Here is a 20,378-nt window from a genome sequence, read left to right as displayed (position 1 = left end):
TCAAGATGACGGTCAATCACCCTCGATCTGGGGCTCCATGCAAGATCTTACCTCATGGGGCATCAATGATCATGAGGAAGGTGATGGATCAGCCCAGAACTACACGGCAGGACCTGGTCAATGACCTGAAGAGAGCTGGGACCACAGTCTTAAAGAAAACCATTAGTAACACACTACGCCGTCATGGATTAAAATCCTGCAGTGCACGCAAGGTCCCCCTGCTCAAGTCAGCGCATGTCCAGGCCTGTCTGAAGTTTGCCATGGAGGAGGAATGGGAGAAGGTCATGTGGTCTGATGAGACAAAAATAGAGCTTTTTGGTCTAAACTCCACTCGCCGTGTTTGGAGGAAGAAGAAGGATGAGTACAACCCCAAGAACACCATCCCAACCTTGAAGCATCGAGGTGGAAACCTCATTCTTTGAGGATGCTTTTCTGCAAAGGGGACAGGACGACTGCACCATATTGAGGGGAGGATGGATGGGGCCATGTATCGCGAGATCTTGGCCAACAACCTCCTTCCCTCAGTAAGAGCATTGAAGACGGGTCGTGGCTGGGTCTTCCAGCATGACAACGACCCGAAACACACAGCCAGGGCAACTAAGGAGAGGCTCCGTAAGAAGCATCTCAAGGTCCTGGAGTGGCCTAGCCAGTCTCCAGACCTGAACCTAATAGAAAATCTTTGGAGGGAGCTGAAAGTCCATATTGCCCAGCGACAGCCCCGAAACCTGAAGGATCTGGAGAAGGTCGGTATGGAGGAGTGGGCCAAAATCCCTGCAGCAGTGTGTGCAAACCTAGTCAAGAACTACAGGAAATGTATGATCTCTGTAATTGCAAACAAAGGTTTCTGTACCAAATATTAAGTTATGCTTTTCTGATGTATCAAATACTTATGTCATGCAATAACATGCAAATTAATTACTTCAAAATCATACAAAGAGGGCCTCCCGGGTGGTGCAGTGGTTAAGGGTGCTGTACTGCAGCGCCAGCTGTGCCACCGGAGACTCTGGGTTCGCGCCCAGGTCCTGTCTTAACCGGCCGCGACCGGGAGGTCCATGGGGCGATGCACAATTGGCCTAGCGTCGTCCGGGTTAGGGAGGGCTTGGCCAGTAGGTATATCCTTGACTCATCGCGCACCAGCGACTCCTGTGGTGGGCCAGGCGCAGTGCATGCTAACCAAGGTTGCCAGGTGCACGGTGTTTCCTCCGACACATTGGTGCCGCTGGCTTCCGGGTTGGATGTGCGCTGTGTTAAGAAGCAGTGCGGCTTGGTTGGGTTGTGTATCGGAGGACGCATGACTTTCAACCGTCGTCTCTCCCGAGCCCGTACGGGAGTTGTAGCGATGAGACAAGATAGTAGCTACTAAACAATTGGATACCACGAAATTGGGGAGAAAAAAGGGGTCAAAAACCTGCAAAATCGGCAGTGTATCAAATACTTGTTCTCCCCACTGTATATATAATGATTGCATTCCGTTACTTAGATTTGTGTGTATAAGGTAGTTGTTGTGAAATTGTTCGATTACTTGTTAGATATTAATGCACGGTCGGAACTAGAAGCACAAGCATTTCGCTACACTCGCATTAACATCTGCTAACCATGTGTATGTGACCAATAACATTTGATTTGCCCAATTAAGAACTCAAGCAACCCACCAGCATTTCACATCCTTTCCCCGAGGTGAGATTGAGTTGAAACGGTTCGGTGTGACCCATGGCTGGTCTTCCAGTGTTGTGTGCACTCCAATGAAGAAGCAACCCTCCCTCCACACACACTTTGCCCTCCACCTCCCTTAGATTAGGCCATTGGGGTGGAGCAGGCGGGTGGAAAAGCTTATTCTTGGTAAGTAGAAAAAAAGCCTTGAGTCTACCATGAATGAGTGAGTGAGTTATTTACGAAGCTGCCTGCAGGTTCTGCTTCGTGTAGTGGACACAAAGGGCCGTAGTTTGCTGTAAGCCATGCATGCAGAGTTTGCGAACACACACTGTTTAGCCTATAAGCAAAAGGCCCTCGTCAAAATGAGGGTTATGAACAAGCATTTATTTCAGTGTTAAGATAAATGTTTGACAAAGACCTGTCACTACAATACATAGACCAATGGGTGACAGATGCCATCTGCAGAGGTATCAGAGATTGGCTTAGATTCTGGTGTGATTTAGAGAGACACATTTCCAAAGACATGATACAGGTGAAATGTTCACTAACCCTAAATAAAGAGATGAAGGACTCATGGTTATTCTACAAATATTCTGTCAACACTAGGCCTACAAGAGAACCATGAAGACTGTACAGTGAGAAACTGACAATGTTGTGTAAAATATAGGCATATATATTTTTTTAAACACACACACAAACAGAAATGATTACCGCCCCGTAGCACTCACGCCTGTAGCCATGAAGTGCTTTGAAAGGCTGGTCATGGCGCACAAATGCATCCTCCCGGATACCCTAGACCCACAATTCGCATACCGCCCCAACAGATGATGCACTCACACTGCCCTTTCTCACCTGGACAAATGGAACACCCATGTGAGAATGCTGTTCATTGACTACAGTTCAGTGTTCAACACCATAGTGTCCACAAAGCTCATCACTAAGCTAAGGACTCTGGGACAAAACCCCTCCCTCTGTACCTGGATCCTGCACTTCCTGACAGGCCTCTCCCAGGTGGTGAGGGTAGGCAACAACAAGCCTGCTATGCTGATCCTCAACACTGGGGCCACTCAGGGGTGTGTGTTTAGTCCTCTCCTGTACTCCCTGTTCACCCATGACTGCGTGGCCAAACACGACTCAAACACCATCATTAAGTTTGCTTAAGACACAACAGTGGTAGGCCTGATCACCGACAACGATGGAGACAGCCTATTTCGAGGTCAGCCACCCGGCAGTGTGGTGCCAGGACAACAACCTCTCCCTCAATGTGAGAAAGACAAAGGACTACAGGAAAAGGCGGGCCGAACAGGTCCCCATTAAAATCGACAGGGCTGAAGTGGAGTGGATTGAGAGTTTCAAGTTCCTTGGTGTCCCCATTACCAACAAACTATCATGGTCCAAACACAACAAGACAGTCATTATGAGAGCACGACAACAACTTTTCCCCCTCAGGAGACTGAAAAGATTGTTGATCTGGAGACCCATGCCCAAGCAGTTCTATAGCTGCACCATCGAGAGCATCCTGACCGGTTGCATCACCGCCTGGTATGGCAGCTGACCATAAGGCGCTACAGAGGGTAGTACGTACAGCCCAATACATCACTGGGGCCAAGCTTTCTGCCATCCAGGACCTATATAATAGGCGGTGTCAGAGGAAAGCTCCAAAAATTGCCTAAGACTCCAGTCACACAAGTCATAGACTGTTTTCTTTGCTCCCACACGGTGGAACCAGAGCACCAAGTCTAGGACCAAAAGGCTCCTTAACTTCTTTGGGGTACTACCCCCCCACTCTCAATTTCCGCCTAAAGACATACCCTAATCTAACTGCCTGTAGCTCAGGCCCAGAGGAAAGGATATGCATATTCTTGGTATCATTTGAAAGGAAACACTCTGAATTTTGTGGAAATGTGAATTGAATGTTGGAGAATATAACACAATATATCTGGTAGAAGAAAATACAAGGAAATAAACACGTTTTCAGTTTATTGTTGCTGCATCATCTTTCAAATGACCAAGAACAACCAACCATACAGATAGGATGCTGAGGATGATTTGAATGAAGAACATAAGATGGCAACAATAGCTGAGCAAAGTTTTGGACAGATCATTTCAAAAACGAGTGAGCTACATGGCATTGAGCATGAAGTCACCCAGGTGTCCCACACAAATGTACCCAAATGGCCAAATTTTTACAGTGATGTATTTTGTATATAGTTATTTCCTTCAAAATGTAACCCCCCCCCAAAAAAAAAAATATATATATATATATATATATATATATATATAAAAAATAATACAAACAATTAACAAGGGTAACTATTTACATATTTTCTATTTACAATATTGTGAGGACCCTCAGTCCTCTACACAATATTGTGCTGCTGGTGCCATGGCCCATAGCAGTCTCTTTCTGCTGTAAAGCAAAGGCTTACTGAACAGGTGGTGCAGGTGATGGGGCATTTCCTGTGACAAAGGGCACAACGACATCTCCCTACTGTGCCCTTTTTGCCCTGAGGCACATTCATGCGTGCAGAGATGAATCTGGGCAGGTGAACACCACTGGTTGGAGCAGAAGGGACAGAGGTAGAGGGGACAGAAGGTGCTAAAGTGGACTTGCTGTAGCTAGCAAGCTCCTGGATGAGCAGCTCCCTGAAGGCTAGCTGTGAGATGGGGGGGGCTGTCCACGGTTCTTAGCCATTTCCTTCTGGAGGATGAAGGCCTTCACCACAGCAATGTCAATGAAATGATAGAAAAATGTCTTGTACCATTTCATGGTCTTGTGGAGAACATTGTAGTATCCTATCAGCGCATCTGACAGGTCCACACCTCCCATGCTCCTGTTGTAGGCATGGGGAAATTATTTTGTGGTCCATGCCCCGGCACCGTCCTTCACGTTGTCAGGCGTGTGATCTCCACTGAAGGACGTATGGATACTGGAGCACACCTCTCTGGTATCCATCCACTTCACGGACCTTGACTTTGGAAAGCCCACTCTGTTGGTCCGAATGGTGCCACAAGCCCACACATCCCTCTTCCTCAGCTCTGTAAACAGGGTAGGACTTGTGTAGAAGTTGTCCAAACAGTTTATAGTCCTTCCTCAGCTCTGTAAACAGGGTAGGGCTTGTGTAAAAGTTGTCCACAATCAGTTTATAGTCCTTCCTCAGCTCTGTAAACAGGGTAGGGCTTGTGTAGAAGTTGTCCACAATCAGTTTATAGTCCTTCCTCAGCTCTGTAAACAGGGTAGGGCTTGTGTAGAAGTTGTCCACAATCAGTTTATAGTCCTTCCTCAGCTCTGTAAACAGGGTAGGGCTTGTGTAGAAGTTGTCCACAATCAGTTTATAGTCCTTCCTCAGCTCTGTAAAACAGGGTAGGGCTTGTATAGAAGTTGTCCACAAACAGTTTGTAGCCCTTCCCCAGCAGTTGAAAATCCAATAACTCCATAACGGAATCATAACTCAGTCCATTACCGTTTTTCCCCTCGTAAACAAAAAAATTGCAAGTGTAGGCACACACAGAATCAGCCAAAACAAACCGTTTGTAACCCTATTTGGTTTGTTTGTTACGCAGGTATTGTTTGAGGCTGATTCTGGCCTTTGAGGCTACCATCCTCTCGATGGACAGGTTCTGGGCTGGCTGAAAATAGGTCTTGCAAGCCTCAACAATGTTGGGGTAGAGAGGTTTGATTTTGCACAGCCTATCAAACACCTTGGTGTGCCTCTCTTCTTGTCATTCTCCCCATCAACTTCTGGGTCACTGATGTGAAGCGCACATGAGATTGTCCGAAACCTTTTACAAGACATGACAGTCAAGGGGAAAGGCAGTTGATAGAGTGCCGACATTTTCCAGTAGTCCCTTAGAGTTTTCAACTTCACCAGCCCCATGTAAAATGACCATTGAAAAGTAGCAGGAAAGGTCTGACATTGAAATTGTCTTCCATGCCTCTTTCTTTCCTGCCTGCTTCTTAGCCCCATACTTATTGGTGTTTGACACCAGGGAATCAACAACTGACGGGGTGAAAAACAGTTTAAAAAGTTGAAGGGGGCTGTACTTTGCAGTCATGTCAAGTTGAGGTCCTGGCTGCCTTTTGGGTCTAAAAACTGGTGGATTTGGTTCCACATCATCTTCTAACAGGGTGCCAATGACCCTCTGACCCTCTGTCTGCAGGTTTCTCTCTTCCCCACCTCCTCTTCTCTGTCACTGACTTCACACCTCTAGATGGCCAGGTAGGTGTGGAGCCGGAGACAGCGAGAGTCCGGCTGGATGTACCAGCTTCAGAGGGAGATGGACACCTAGACATTGGCGGCTCATAATCACTGCCACTGTGAAAGATTGCTTTTAAAATCAGTAACAATACTTTCATGTATGAGCCCTGTATCAACACGTTAAAAATAAAAAATAAATAAAAGAGATTTATGTCAAAATCACTGAAAGATTCATCTTCCTGAAGCAACTCAGCCTCGCTGTACCTATCTATTTCCTCTATAATTTGGGTTAAATCTGTATACCTGTACTTTGTTTTAGCTTTTCCTGATTTATTAGCCATATTTTAAATAAATAAACTTGTTGAAAATGCTATTGAATATGTAATGCTATGCGTAACACCCGTGGCTCCGTCAAGTAGGATTTGCAATGGCGAATGAACCTCTTTTACGCCAGAGTTTACGACAAAGGCTGGTCTTCGAACGTATAACCATTACATATTGCCGTTTACTTCAGCTCATTGGCTATCTTCCAAGCTAGATTTCAAGATGATCAGTGATCAGTGGTCATTGGGCCAAAATACAGTCAATCAACGATACCATTGGTGCACAATGATGTTATTGATTGGTGTCTTCAAATCGGTTTGTTTCGGTCAATACGTCCCGGCAAAAGAACCATCAGGTATGGTTGTGTTAGTAACAACCAGAGGATTGCAATGAAACCAACCATGACTGGATACACGTTTGTTTAGTGTGTGTAAGTACCACGAACGCATCGTCCAAAGTTGAATGAGACGGAAATCATGACGCAAGCGGTTTACAAATGTTTCATGTTCGGCTAAAAAAATGAATGTTATCAAACAAAACGAACATTCATTGTGTAGTTAGGACACTTGGCATTGCCACCAGAGGAAGATCTTCAACGGTAAGCTATTTATTTGTTTGTTATTTCTGACTTTCATGACGCTAATGCTTGGTTGGAAAATGCTAGCAATACTTGTGTGTGAGGCGCCGACCTCAGAAAATAGCATGTTTGCTTTCACAGTAACGGCTTTTTGAAATCTGACACAGCGGCTGGATTAAGATCTTCATCTTTTAAATGATGTAAGTTACATGTATTTACAAGAATGTTTAAAACAACAAATTGTGTATTTAGAATGTTAGCTCTCTGCAGTTTCACCAGATGTTGGCCTGGTGGGACGTTAGCGTCTCACCTACCCTAGAGAGGTTAACAGCTTCTATACCCAATCCATAAGACTGATGAACAATTAATCAAAATGACACCAGATTTGCATAGACAACCCCCCCCCCCACATTTGTTTTTTACACTGCTGCTACTCGCAGTTTATTATCTATGCATAGTCACTTTACCACTACCAACATGTACAAATTACCTCAACTAACCTGTACCCCCCCACACACAGACTCTATACCGGTACACCCTGTATATAGCCTCATTGTTATTTTGTGTTACTTTTTCTATTTTTTTTACTTTAATTTATTTAATAAATGTTTTCTTAACTCTTTCTTGAACTGCATTGTTGGTTAAGGGCATGTAAGTAAGCATTTCACAGTAAGGTCGACACGTTGTATTCGGCACGTGAAAAATAAAGATTTGAGGACTGGGGAATGCAATGCAGTGCAGCCCCCCCCCAATTAAACAGAAAGGCCATGTTCTCACAGCAATAGACCGTTCCCTCAGCAGTGGATGTCCTGGTTGCGCTAAGCAACAAGAGAACATTCCCGCAACAGGGTATATCCTGGCAAATGGTTACCGGGTTACCAGGAAACACCTTGGTCTATGGGCAGGCACACACATACAGACACACTTCACACTGTATTAACTATAGCTTTGGATTTAACTCCTGACATGCTCCCTGATGACACACAACCTTTCACCTTTGACCGTTTAGCAGTGTGAACTAGCAGGAAGTGTCATCAGGGATACATCCAGGCTGTCCCACCACGGGCACCCGGCACACACTGACACCAGTGATGCACGGGGGGGGGGGGGGGGACATTGTGCCGGTGGCAGAGAGGTTTGGGTCTCTGATTTGACAAGGGGGGATATGTCGATATGCCCTTGGGCGGGTGCTTGACCATGGTTGCTCCTGTGGGTCTCTCTGGATGGGAGTCTGCTAGATGACTGAGTGTAATGTCAATGTTGAGTGGCTTTACAGCAGGTAGATTGTGTTTTAAATTTCAATAAAATAAACAATAGGTGGGTAAACGCAGATTGAAGTGAAAAGTTACGCTCCCTTATACTTTCAATGCAATTTTCTGCAAACGGTGGGTAAACTGTGTTTACCCTCAACTACACCACTGACCAACACAGAGACACACAAGTCCATTTCAGAATAGGTCAAATTGAGACCAGCAAAAGATAAATCCAACACCCTCCCCTTATCCAACCTTAAGCAGTCAAAGTACAAAACGTGTTAACAGTCCAGTCCAACATTGGTCCCTTTCTCACCATGACAACCATCTTTTCCCAGGATAGAGCGGGTCCACCCCCCCAGAGGGGTTAAGATGTGTGTGTGTGTGTGTGTGTGTGTGTGTGTGTGTGTGATGTGTGTGTGTGTGTGTGTGTGTGTGTGTGTGTAATCTTTGGCAGTGATCTTGAGAAAAAAAGTGTGTATCTGGGGAAACCGAGCACTCCCCATTTTCCAAGGTTCCCACTTAGCAATGTCCGGCATTCTGAACAAGGCTTTTCACGCCACACACCTATTGGCCAAACCAACACAAGGAACATGGCCAATGTCACCATACCAGATGCCTCTTGTATTGTTTCCTGGGAGTCAAAAGCCACATGAAGCTCCTTGACGTCATTTAGATTATATTCTATTTCACAAGCTTTTTAATATCCATTTACATCAAATCACGGGTTGCCAGTGTACAGCCACTGGAGAAAAGCAAGAACCATTCAGCATAAACAAAAATAAATACCCCACGGTAATAATCAAAATTACCACAACCTAAAAAAAATATTTAAAAGAAATATATAATATACATTTAAAAATCAAGCAAAATCAATATTTACATTGCAAAGGAATTTGAAAAACCTCATATAGGCCCATTGTAAGGTGCACAGACGCCGAAGAACACTAAAAACACCAAACTTTCCAAGCTTCAAAGTTCAGACTTTGGAGAAGTTCTGCCCTAGTTTCTGGGTCTACAGCAGGTACCAGATGGTGGACACTCTCCTCTACCACACCCACTCACCTACCTATCCCTCTGTGGAGGAGTAGAGTCTGCAGCCAGTCAACACCAGCTGTTCTCCTACAGACATCCAGTACAGACACATCGTTCAGACAGTGCAAAGCCAAATGTATCCTAATATATAATATAATATATGCCATTTAGCAGACGCTTTTATCCAAAGCGACTTACAGTCATGTGTGCATACATTCTACGTATGGGTGGTCCCGGGGATCGAACCCACTACCCTGGCGTTACAAGCGCCATGCTCTACCAACTGAGCTACACAGGACCTCCCTTCCCCCCCTCCAGTATCCTCCCTTCCCCTCCACGCCCCTCCCACTATCCTTGCACATCCAGACCTATAGTGCCACCCTCCGCTTCTCCCTTGTTGGCTGGCCTTTTCAACCTTCTGTAACAAAAGAAACAAAGGACGCTAGTGCCACTTTCCCGCTCTACTACCCCCCCCCCTGCCGAGACCAGGCCACCCTTTCCCTGTCTGGCCCCCTGCAGAGAGCAAGAGGAGAGTAGAGAGAAAGAAATACAAAGAAAGACCCTCTCTCCTTCTCTCCCTCTACTGCACCAGTTGTCTCGACCTCTGAATATTAGGGTATGAAAAGCCAACTGACATTTTACTCCTGAGGTGCTGACCTGTTGCACCCGATACAACCACTGATTATTATTTGATGCTGTTGGGCAAATATGAACGTTTGAACATCTTGAAGAACAATCTGGCCTTAAGGGCCATGTACTCTTATAATCTCCACCCGGCACAGCCAGAAGAGGACTGGCCACCCCTCATAGCCTGGTTCCTCTCTGGGTTTCTTCCTAGGTAGTTTTTCCTAGCCACCGTGCTTCTACATCTGCATTGCATCCTCTTAGGGGGTTTCAGGCTGGGTTTCTGTATAAGCACTGTGTGACATCTGCTGATGTAAAAAGAGCTTAATAAATACATTTGAAAGATGAGAGAGAAAGAAAGACTAGAGAGCGAAGCCTCAGGACCAGAATATCCAATCAATCAGAATAAAACAAATTTACAACATAGTCAAAACAAAACTACATTGCTTATTGGGAAACAAGCACAAAGCAAAATTAAGTTCTCTCTATCCCTCCCCATGACATAACAATGTACATATTGCCAAAGCTTACTTTGTATTATTTTCATATTGTAAATATCCAATCAAAATTGTCAATGAGAGAGAGCGACGAGAGACGCGAGAGAGAGAGCACACCCCACGCAACCAACAACGAGAGAGAGAGAGAGCGACGAGAGACGCGAGAGAGAGAGCACACCCCACGCAACCAACAACGAGAGAGAGAGAGAGAGAGAGCGACGCGAGAGAGAGAGCACACCCCACGCAACCAACAACGAGAGAGAGAGAGAGAGAGAGAGAGCACACCCCACGCAACCAACAAGGAGAGAGAGAGAGAGAGAGAGCGACGCGAGAGAGAGAGCACACCCCACGCAACCGAGAGAGAGAGAGAGAGAGAGAGAGAGAGAGAACACCCCATGCATCGGTAGAGTAAATATAGTAGAACTATAAAGTCCATAATGCACATCGAAATCACCTGAATAACAAGGCTATAAAATATGTCATACCGCCCTACCATGTGGTAAACTGGAGAAAGATGACAATAGTTGGTTTTTACATGGATTCAGACACTAATCAACTCCATTCATAAGGGAGCACACACACACACACTATTTATACTGGTGAACTGCATTCACTGGAAACATGCAGGGTGCCTTTCTAACTTAATAATTCACACTTCGATAGATAGGGTACTTCAGTTGTGCTTCAAAGGAATGCCAACACTGCACAGTTTTCAGAAGATCTAGACCTACATTTACATATTTGAATAATGAACAGGCTTTTCAGCATAATTAAACCCTATGAGAGTTTAGAAGTGTTATCAAAAGTCGAGTTATCCCAAAATATGATAACCAGTTCCAACCAACATCCATGGGGTCATGCTACTGATTAGAATCAAGGACATGTCTGGAGGGTGAGGATAACATGGTCAAATAAACTTGAAATGAATTTGATTAAATTACAACTGACTAAGGAGTAACATGAGGGGAAAAAACTGAGTATCGAAAAAGAACAGCTTTGCACCTTTAGCCTGCTGTGTCCTGAACCAAATAAATGAATCAAGATATGAATTAAGATTGAGCCTAGATATTGCAGTGTCAGGGTTTTGGGCGTGTAAAGCATATCTCGGGGAGAATATTTATTATGCTCCAACTCGGGTCTCTACTAGCTACATGTGTATCTTCAAGGGACTCAAATGAAGTTTGACAAACCAAGGCATTGTAGAGGACATTGACGGTGCTCGGTATAAGCCATGTGGAGCTAAAAACAGAACTAAACTCAGCAAAAAACTAAATGTTCTCATTTTCAGCAAACTTAACATGTAAATATTTGTATGAACATAAGAGTCAATAACTGAACAAGTTCCACAGACATGTGGCTAACATAAATGGAACAGTGTATCCCTGAACAAAGGGGGGTCAAAATCAAAAGTAACAGTCAATGCAGCTGGTGGCCACACCAGATACGAAGTACTGCAGTGCATCTCCTCCTCATATACTGCAACAGATTTGCTAGTTCTTGCTGTGAGATCTTACCCCACTCTTCCACCAAGGCACCTGCAAGTTCCCGGACATTTCTGGGGGGAATGTTCCTAGACCTCCGATCCAACAGGTCCTAGACGTGCTCAATGAGATTGAGATCCGGGCTCTTCGCTGGCCATGGCACAACACTGACATTCCTGTCTTGCAGGAAATCACGCACAGAACGAGCAGTATGGCTGGTGGCATTGTAATGCTGGAGGGTCATGTCAGGATGAGCCCGCCAGGAAGGGTACCACATGAGGGAGGAGGATGTCTTCCCTGTAACGCATAGCTTTGAGATTGCCTGCAATGACAACAAGCTCAGTCCGATGATGCTGTGACACACCGCCCCAGACCATGATGGACCCTCCACCTCGAAATCGATCCTGCTTCAGAGTACAAGTTCCGGTGTAACGCGCATTCCTTCGACGATAAACGTGAATTCGCCCATCACCCCTGGTGAGACAAAACCGCAACGTCAATGAAGAGCACTTTCTGTCAGTCCTGAATGGTCCAGCGACGGTGGGTTTGTGTCCATACGCGACGTTGTTGCCGGTGATGTCTGGTGAGGACCTGCATTATAACTGGCCTGCAAGCCCTCAGTCCAGCCTATTACGGACAGTGTGAGCACTGATGGAGGGATTGTGTGTTCCTGGTGTAACTCGGGCAGTTGTTGTTGCCATCCTGTACCTGTCCCCCAGGTGTGATGTTCAGATGTACAGATCCTGTGCAGGTGTTGTTACACGTGGTCTACCACTGCGAGGACGATCAGCTGTCCGTCCTGTTTCCCTGTAGCTTGGTCTTAGGCGTCTCACAGTATGAACATTGCAATTTATTGCCCTGGCCACATCAGCAGGGACCCTGGGCATCTTTCTTTTGGTGTTTTTCAGAGTCAGAAAGGTCTCTTTAGTGTCCTAAGTTTCCATAATGGTGACCTTAATTGCCTACCGTCTAAGCTGTTAGGTGTCTTAATGACCGTGCCACGGGTGCATGTTCATTAATTGTTTATGGTTCACCGAACAAGCACAGGAAACAGTGTTTAAACCCTTTACAATTAGTTATTTGGATTTTTACAAATGATCTTTGAAATACAGGGTCCTGAAAAAGGGACGTTTCTTTTTGCTGAGATTAAAAAGCTGTAGACTGATATAAGGCTGATTTAACCTGTTAGCACTGGAACTACAACTGGATTTATTTTAGTTCCCTATGATTTAGTACAGCAGAAGGCCCGTTGTCTTCTGTCATTCCCAGAAAAGTATGTTACCAGAAAAATAGATGCCATGTAGCAAAGATCTCAAATGGTTGAAATGTAGTAGAGGCTGGCACTGTGTAATCTGATTCTGAAACCCACCCCACCCCCTCTTTTAGGGGGATTTTGCTTTGTGCAACCAGCATATTGTCCTTAATCTTGTTGTATTCGTTGGCTTGCAAAGACCTGACCATTCTGATAAGGTTACTGAGTTAATGCCCACTGACATAATTAAATAGAGTATTTTATCTGCACATGGACGTGGAGGGGCAAGACCACTTTAAAGCAAAAGCAGCCGTCACGTATATTGCAAGGCCGGCTGTCCTTTTCAACCAGTTGTATTTCCAACTACATTGGATAGATTTGGGCCAGTCTAATGGATAAGGGGCAAACACACCCGACCGACTTTTACCAAAAAAAAACAGTCAGTGAAAGGCTGTCAGCTGTAGGTGGTTTCAACATTTAGAATCGAGAAAGAATCTGTTGGAGTCAGCTTGCCAAAAAATAAAAAATAAATAAAAATCTTATTTAAGTGTTTTTAGTATGACACCTTCAGAATTTCAATGGTGGTTAAAAGCCATAAGATTACCTTGGGTAGAATCAGCAGGTTGTTGTGAACTCAGTTTGTTGATTGGCAAAAAACTAAGGCCCTATTAAATCACCCTTTAACAAGTTTTTCCAGGATTTAGTCAAAAACACCATTCATTTTTGACAGCAAGCCATCCCCAAAATGTTTAGATTGAGTAACATAAAACCTCAAAAAGGCACATTCCTTCAAACATACTTTGTCTTTGCAGGGAAAAACAATGATCAACATTGGTCTCTTCCAGTAACTCAAAGCCCTTTCGGCTGTTCAGGTCTGTGAGTTTGTGCCTCCATCATCACACGATATGGCACTTTGTGATGACAGCTCTGTCCTGACCCAGTGCACTCTGCCGCAAGACACCGTTTAATCAACGCCATTACTGATGATCTACTGCCATCTCCACCCGGTCGCAGTTTATCAAATCTCTCTGACGCAGCCCGTCCTTGACATCTCCCCACCTACTAATTACCAGACCGGCAGCATACACGTCACGACGATTGCTAAACAAGACAAATCACGAACGCGTCTATCCCCTCGTCAGAGAGCGTCTGCCCGCCTACTCGCCCTTGCTGTGGACGAACTGACAGACAGAAGGACATATTGACTTTAGGACTGACTGAAATACTTGCTGAAGGACTGACTAAACGAGGGGCTGACTGACTGAGACTGAAGGCCTGAGAATCTGAAGGACAGGTTGAAGGACGTCTGACAGACTGAAGGCCGGACGGGCTGATGGGCTGACTGAAATACTGACTAACCGAAGGAAGGCTGACAGACTGAAGGACTGACGGTCTGAAGAGCTAACTGGCAGGAGGACTGACGGGCTGACTAACCAACTGATGGACTGTGAATTTCTACTTTGAGGACATTTGGTGGCAGTAGGACTGATGAAAAGGTGTTGACAGCACACAGTCGTTCTAGCCCGTACAGCTGCCAGCCATGGAGAACAAGTGGCCGACACCCATCCCCCTTCAGTCCTTGACCCCTTAACAGTCACAGGGTGTCTGCGATGACACTAGCACCATTTACTGGCAGATTGTTGTGATCTGGTCCTCATTACTGGTATCCTCACTTTCACAAACTTTTGTAGAAGTCTTAAGCATTGATTCCCATTTAAAGATGTTCTCCAATGATTTTGTAACTGTACCTGTAGAAAAGCAACATCCCAAGTCTAAAACCAATACAGTACACCCACTAAAAATGTTTTAGTTTTTTAGCAAAGTAATGTTTTTTTAGACAACTGCAAACCTCAAGGATTAGGAGTTCGTCTGATTGGAATGCGTGACGTCATCAGCCCCCTACCAGGGTTGAGGAACTATAGAACAAGAGGAAAGCCCCCCCCACTAGTGTCATACCTGCACCACCTGAGGACATATCATATTTTATTTCTCATATGCACCAAATACAACAGGTGTAGGTAGACCTTACAGTGAAATGCTTACTTACAAGCCCTTAACGAACAATGCAGTTAAGAAAATACCTTGAAAATGTTATTGCCTTTTGTAATGTAAATCTGGTGAAAAGGAGTCTGGGAGGGCTTTAACTCAACCGGAGGCAATTAGTATAGTCGGTCATGCATATTGCACCTCTGTGGTTTAAGCTCATGAAATAATCCATCACCACCCATATTGAAGCTACACCGTGATCAAAACATTAGGAACACCTGCTCTTTCCATGACATACTAACCAGGTGAATGCTATGATCCCTTAATAAATGTCACCACCTGTTAAATCCATTTAAAATCTGTGTAGATTAAAGGGGAGGAGACAATAAAGGCTTTTTAAACCTCGAGACAGTTGAAACATGTATTGTGTGCGTTTGCCATTCAGAGGGTAAATGAGCAAGACAAAAGATTTAAGTGCCCTTGAACGGGGTATGGGAGTAGGTGCCAGGCGCACCAGTTTTGAGTGAGTCAAGAATTGCAATGCTGCCGGGTTTTTAATTGGACCTTTATTTAACTAGGCATGTCAGTTAAGAATAAATTCTGATTTACAACGAGGGCCTACCGGAGAACAGTGGGTTAACTGCCTTGTTCAGGGGTAGAATGACAGATTTTTACCTTGTCACCTCGGTTATTCGATCCAACAACCTTTCGGTTACTGGCCCAATGCTCTAACCACTAGGCTACCTGCCAACCACACGCTTGACAGTTTCCCCCAAAAATGGTCAAAATTAATTACTTAAAAATGATACGTGATTTTCTGGATTTTTGTTTTAGATTCCGTCTCTCACAGTTGAAGTGTACCTACGATAAAAATTACAGACCTCTACATGCTTTGTAAGTAGGAAAACCTGCAAAATTGGCAATGTATCAAATACTTGTTCTCCCCACTGTATATGATGAACAGAGTAGCAGTAGTGTAAAAGAGGGGTTGGTGGGTGGGACACAATGCATATAGCCCGGTTAACCAATGTGCAGGTGCACTGGTTGGTCAGCCCAATTGAGGTAGTAATGTATAGTTAAAGTGACTATGCATATATGATAAACAGAGAGTAGCTGCAGCGTAAAAAGAGGGGTTGGGGGGTGGCACACAATGCAAATAGTCCAGGTAGCCATTTGATTACCTGTTCAGGAGTCCTATGGCTTGGGGGTAAAAACTGTTGAGAAGCCTTTTTGTCCTAGACTTGGCACTCCGGTACCGCTTGCCATGCGGTAGTAGAGAGAACAGTCTATGACTGGGGTGGCCGGGGTCTTTGACAATGTTTAGGGCCTTCCTCTGACCACCTGGTGTAGAGGTCCTGGATGGCAGGCAGCTTAGCCCCAGTGATGTACTGGGCCGTACGCACTACCCTCTGTAGTGCCTTGCGGTCAGAGGCCGAGCAATTGCCGTACCAGGCAGTGATGTAACAAGTCAGCTGTAGAACCATTTGAGGATCTCAGGACCGGTGCCAAATACTTTTAGTTTCCTGAGGGGGAATAGACTTTGTCGTGCCCTCTTCACAACTGTCTTGATGTGTTTGGACCATGTTAGTTTGTTAGTGATGTGGACCCCAAGGAACTTGAAGCTCTCAACCTGCTCCACCACAGCACCGTCGATGAGAATGAGGGCGTGCTCGATCCTCCTTTTCCTGTAATCCACAATAATCTCCTTAGTCTTGGTTACGTTGAGGGAAATGTTGTTATTCTGGCACCACCCGGCAGGTCTCTGACTTCCTCCCTATAGGCTGTCTCATCATTGTCGGTGATCAGGCCTACCACTGTTGGGTCGTCTGCAAACTTAATGATGGTGTTGGAGTCGTGCCTAGCCATGCAGTCGTGAGGATCAGCGTGGCGGATGTGTTGCTACCTACCCTCACTACCTGGGGGCGGCCCGTCAGGAAGTCCAGGATCCAGTTGCAGAGGGAGGTGTTTAGTCCCAGGATCCTTAGCTTAGTGATGAGCAGACTAAACTAAAATCAAGAAAATAACTAGTTCCTTTAAGTTGTGATAGAGTTGCATTTTTAAAAGAATCTAGTTATTACAGTGCATTTGGAAAGTATTCAGACCTTGATTTTTTCCACATTTAGTTACATTACAGCCTTATTCTAAATGTATTCAATTGTCCCCCTCATCTACACACAATAGCTCATAATTACAAAGAAAAAAAACTGGTTTAGACATTTTAGCAAATCCATAAAAAAATAAAAACAGAAATACTTCATTTACAAAAGTATTCAGAACCTTTGCCATGAGACTCAGAATTGAGCTCAGGTGCATCCTGTTTCCATTAATCATCCCACACAGCACACCTGTCTATATAAAAAGGTCCCACAGTTGACGGTGCATATCAGAGCAAAAACCAAGCCCTGGGGGTCAAAGGAATTGTCAGTAGGGCTCGAGATAGGATTGTGTCAAGTCACAGATCTGGGGAAGGACACCAAGAAATATCTGCAGCATTTAAGGTGCCCAAGAAAACAGTTGCCTCAATCATTCTTAAAATGGAAGACGTTTGGAACCACCAGGAATCTTCCTTCAGCTGGCCGCCCAGCCAGACTGCGCAATCGGGGGAGAAGGGCATTGGTCAGGGAGCCCAATGGTAACTCTGACAGAGCTCCAGAGTTCCTCTGTAGAGTTGGCAGAAGAAAGACAACCATCTCTGCAGCACTCCATCAATCAGGCCTTTATGGTAGAGTGGCCAGGCGGAAGACACTCAGTAAAGACACAGGACAGCCCGTTTTGAGATTGCCAAGAGGCACCTAAAGGACTCTCAGACCATGATAAACAAGATTCTCTGGTCTGATGACCAGAGCCTGAATGCCAAGCATCACAATCTGGAAGAAACCTGGCACCCTCCCTACCATGAAGCATGGTGGTGGCAGCATCATGCTGTTGGGATGTTTTTCAGCGGCCGGGACTGGCAGACTAGTCAGGATCGAGGGAAAGGTGAATGAAGCAAAGTACAGAAAGACCCTTGATGAAAATCTGCTCCAGAGCGCTCACGACCTCAGACTGGGATGAAGGTTAAACTTCCAACAGGACAACGACCCTAAGCACACAGCCAAGACAACTCAGAAGTGGCTGTGGGACAAGTCTCTGAATGTCCTCGAGTGGCCCAACCACTCTCTGGAGACCTGAAAATAGATGTGCAGAGACGCTCCCCATCCAACCTGACAGAGCTTGAGAGGATCTGCAGAGAAGAATGGGAGAAACTCCCCAAATACAGGTGTGCCAAGCTTGTAGCGTCATACCAAAGACTCAAGGCTGTAATCGCTGCCAAATGTGCTTCAACAAAGTACTGAGTAAAGGGTCTGAATACGTATGCAAATGTGATTTCAGTTTTTATACATTTACAAAACAGTTTTTGCTTTGTCCATTATGGACTAAACCACGTTAGAATAAGTCAAACGTAACAAATGTGAAAAAAGTCAAGGGGTCTGAATACTTTCTGAATGCACTGTACATGTTGGGTCGACCAAGAAGTTCAATGGGCAATCAATATCAAGATAGGACATTCCATGTGGTTTATGGCGCTGTCGTAACTTAATCTGTCACTTCAGTTATGAGGGCAGCTATGAGCTTAAAAGAACAGATGGCCATCATTTGAGGAATGGTAGGTTAGAGGCAGTCTGTTAACCCTGAGGGATGCAAGAGATCAGGCATTCACTCTCACGGACTGCTCTTCTGTCTACATTTGCCATGGATGTTGTTGGATAAATGAATATCAAAACACACACACATTTAGAAAGAAATGGAGAAATGAAGTGGTAGAAAACATCATGACCTGGACTTGAACCTTCTAATAACTGTCTCAGCCTAATTATATACACAACACTTAAAATAATCACTGCTTACCTTTAGACTAAATACCAAGGTCGAGCCTTTCACATGCCTTTCTCCTTGTCATTTTGTGACACTTTCTACTTAACAAGTATCGTTATCCCATCTAAAGTACCGTCTAACAATCGGTTACATACTTTGCCTTAACTAGACAGCCAAATAGTAGTAAATCAACTGAATTCCATCAAAGCATGTTATTTATCCTGCATTTGTTTGAGTGGATTATATGAATAATATGAAGTATTTTCTATACAGAAATGCCACCGGAGAAGTGTTGTGAAGACTGCAGCGTAGAGCAACGACGCCTACCGGACACTGACCAAACGGGCTGCAGAAACAGAACAAGCAGTCCTTCTCCAATGATCCACCGCCTGCTGGGGTTCAATGAACTAAACAGCAGCGAAGTTGCTTTACAACCTTCCATTGGCTTTGACTCTACCTCAAATACTCGTGTGATACTTATACACAGGATACTATGGATTTATTTTCGAGAATTACAACAATGTATCACAAGGCAATAAGTAGTTGTTACAACATTTGTTACCCAACTAAGAATATTTTGCTAGTGTTATTGTAGCCGCCAACTAAAATTAGCGTGGTAACAATTTGACGCCAGATAGCCTAATGCTAAAGACAACTGGGTTGTAATAACCTAGTGATAGTACATAGCGTTACCACATAGGTTTATTTACGCACTCAACTTTTACACGAAGACTCATTTTACATAGCAACGTTGTATTCCATATACCGATACACCAAGTATTGGTGTCTGCTTTCAACGTTAGTGCGGTTGGTCACATTCACCCTGCTAGGTAAACCCCTATGTGCAGTTAACTATGGTAACGTTTCTGGGAAACAGGGTTTTGCCAGGCTCAAAAGTGGGTTCACGCTTGGCCTGGAGCCATGGAAGTAACACTAGCTCAAAACTCCTTCACTCACCTTCAATTCTTATAAAGGAGGTTTCATTCCACGACCTGCAATTTCTTGCAAGTATCCAGTGCCCTTCACTGGGGGTGTCTTATCCAATTTGTCCGCAAAGTGTGCTTTTAAATCCAGGAAAATCACAACGGTTGCACTGTCGTTCAGATTTGAGTTTGGTTGGTATTAGACTGTTTCACGAGACGCTCTTCAAACAACTCAGTTTTAGTAAAAGACCTGCGATGTTCATGTACATTTCCCGGTATAAACCCAACTCATGCGCGCTCGTATTGATTTGATGTTATTCTCAAATTGCACTGTGCGCTTTCTACGATGTCCACATGTACCCGTCGAGAATGGATAGATAACCTCACGACAGCATAGATACGCCAGCCCCCGATATGCGTAATGGTTTAAAGGGGCTTGGCCACACTGAAATATCCCGGTGACTGTCTGACCCCTCCTGATCAACCAACTTGGTTCTCTTAAAGGGGCAAAATATTAGAATTTCCAATCAAATGGCACTGTTGTGAGAGTAGTAATGTTGTGAGTGCCTGTGCTGCTTTATGAACAGGGATCAACAAGCTCTATCAGGGCGGCAGGGAGTCTAGTGGTTAGAGTGTTGGGCCAGTAACCGAAGTGCTGCTATATCGAATCCCGAAGTTGCCAAGGTGAAAGTCTGTTCTGCCCCTGAACAAGGCAGTTA

The 20,378-nt window shown here is 44.8% G+C and overlaps 1 protein-coding gene across 1 annotated transcript in view; it reads right to left on the bottom strand.

Moving 5' to 3' along the window:
- The window catches only part of LOC124026771 (plexin-B1-like), a 158,454-nt gene extending 138,353 nt beyond the window's left edge, over positions 1-20,101 (bottom strand). Inside the window, 1 exon segment of the mRNA XM_046339515.1 lies at positions 19,694-20,101. The gene's annotated coding sequence lies outside the window, so the exon portion shown is untranslated.
- Between the last annotated feature and the right edge of the window lie 277 nt (positions 20,102-20,378).

Source organism: Oncorhynchus gorbuscha, linkage group LG03 (genome assembly GCF_021184085.1).
Source record: "Oncorhynchus gorbuscha isolate QuinsamMale2020 ecotype Even-year linkage group LG03, OgorEven_v1.0, whole genome shotgun sequence".
Lineage (NCBI taxonomy): Eukaryota > Metazoa > Chordata > Actinopteri > Salmoniformes > Salmonidae > Oncorhynchus > Oncorhynchus gorbuscha.
This window is presented reverse-complemented; position numbering and strand designations above follow the sequence as displayed.